The following is a 2,612-nucleotide window of genomic DNA, read 5'->3' on the forward strand; positions in this document are numbered from 1 at the left end:
AATTTCTAGAGTTGCAAGGGGTCAATAGGTTAGGGGTGTAAATGGCGGTAGTTTTTGTGATTTGTAGTCTAGGCAACTAGTGTGGAGCGAAAATTATACTAAAGAGATTACTGCCAAGGGGTTGCCCAAATATTCTATTTGCCTATAATTGCAAGTCCTAGTTACACATCACAATGTGATCACATGGTGCTGAGTCAAGGATTTATAAAACTTACCCTAAACCCATGTCCTGTAGTTTGAAAAAACACAACAAAACAAGCCTTCGGGTTTTTTTGCTCCTTATCCAGTCAATAGTCATTGTAAGTTGTTTGGATTCCCAGCCCCTCTCCCCTTCCAGCTGCCCTAAAGATTTTTTTTGTCACCCAGAGAAGCAGAGGTCGTATACTGTGACCTTTCAGAAGTGATTTCCTTAAACTTTAGCTTCCTTTGAAAATAAAAATTTCGGCTCAAATCTTTTCCATGTTTATAAACACCAAGCCTTGTAATCCGTGAGTCCCATTTCATATCTGATTTCTCTTTAGGGGATCCATACATAATCCTTTTCACAAGGCAGGCCTGCATCTGGGCTTCTGGAAAAAATCAATAAGAGGGAAACAAGAGTAAATCTGCCAGAAGCGCTGAAGGAATTTAGAGGCTCAGTCGATCACAGGGGCCTTCACGCTTACTTTTTTAATCAACAAAAATTTTACTATGGTACCATAATGGTGATAGATATAGGATAGAATCAGAATTCTTAAAAATTACTGTAGATCACGCAGAGGTTTTCTAGTAAGTGGATGTGTGATGTACAACATCCTTTGAAGACAAATCTCCCCCGTGGGTTACGGATGCTACTCCAGGACTGCACTCTAATATCACGAAGACCCATTGCCCCTCAATATGCGGGCAGTCATTTTCAGTGATTAGTGGTTTGGGTCTGTGGTTTGTTTATTTTCCTACACAAAAATGCAATGGATTATGCAACCTCTGCAGTGGGCAGTCTTAGAATTCCCATGGTACAATGGTGTATTCTTTTAAAAATGCATTAAATATGAATTAACCACTTATCATTACTAATGGTCTACATTATTTCCTTGCTCCCGTCTCTTCTGTTTCTCTTCCACATATTCCTGTTTGCTGTTTCCAGCTTCTTGCCTACATTAATTTTCTTTGCTTTTAGAGCTTACTCACACATCTCTTTTTAGTTTCCTTTGTAACGGCTCCAACACATTTCCTCTTACATTTGTGATTTTTGCTTAGCTTTTCTCCCTTGCTTTTTCCACCAAACTTTGTTTATTTTCGTTTTTCTCCCAATGGTCTAATTTTTCTCCATGCCTGTCACATTTAATTGAGGTTTGCTGCATGATTAAGATGAAGAAAGTCTTTTTTTCTCATGCTTAAAAAGGAAACTGCTGCCCTACAGTTTCAGCTTATCCTAGATTACTGCCTTTCTTGAATAGGATCCCCAGCTCTTTCTTTTATAAACCCAATCAAAGAACAGCTTTATGTTCTGTATAGAACACACCAGGCACACATGGGTTCAAGGTTTGCTCTTCTGAATTCTCAATGTTGCTTTCTTAAGCATTGTGTAGCATCTGTGTCTCGAGTTTCACCCCTTTCTCTCGCTGCTTCTGCTATTTATGGATGTTTCAGGCTGGATTCACCCTTCTTGTCAAAGGGGAAATTGGGAACCCTAAGCTTACTAATCGGAACCTAAAAGATGTTTAATGAGAGGTTTAAACTCAAATTATCACCCTGAGAGGCTCTCTCATTTGTAGAACAGGAAGAACTTGAAGGGTCCTTGAAAAAGAATTCTGGAACAGTGAGTGAATAGTCATGAGATGTGGTTTGCGTGGGGAAGAATTCACACTGCCCTGTGCGTCTTTATCACCGGACATGTTTCTTTGTTTTGGAGACTCTCTGGAACATAGATACTGCACATAAGAGGAACATCTTATACATTTTTGAGGTCTTGCTCAAGTCCTTTCTTAAATGAGTGTGGGGGGGGTGGCGGGGGGTGGGGGCAGATAACATGAATCCTAAAATGTAGAGTATCTCAGACTCTCCACTGAGTCATTTCCTTATTTTTATTAATTGGCTTAGACCCAACTACAGAATGGAAGGCTATTTTTATGCATTTGCTCACAACTGAGAGATCTAACACAAGATTTAAGCAACACAATCTGTCAGTTTCAAAAAGAGAAAAAGTGCCTTACTCTATTCCATTAAATTAGGCTGACCATATATTTCACATTCTGAAATCATCTTTGCCTTCTAGAACATGCATAGATAGTTAAGAATAACCTTTGGGGAATATAGCAGTGCTTGGAGATCAAGTTGCTAGCCTATGATTTTCCCTCTATTGTTGATTCCATGGGATATTTTTTCTTTGTGCCCGGCTTCTTCATGGTCTGATGGGTTGAAGCTCTATCAGACACAAGAGCTCTGTAATATAATGTGACTCATCCCTCCTCTCCGCTGTAAAAGTCATAAAGGCAGTAACTCAAGTGTGTGGTTGACTCAGTAATTGCCCAGCATCATTTTTATTGAAATTATCCTGCAATCTAGAAATTAGAAGTGAAATAACCCATGAAGTCATCCTGACCCAGCTATTCTGGGCCAAGATAAAAGTC

This window comes from Equus asinus, chromosome 10, assembly GCF_041296235.1.
Source record: "Equus asinus isolate D_3611 breed Donkey chromosome 10, EquAss-T2T_v2, whole genome shotgun sequence".
NCBI lineage: Eukaryota > Metazoa > Chordata > Mammalia > Perissodactyla > Equidae > Equus > Equus asinus.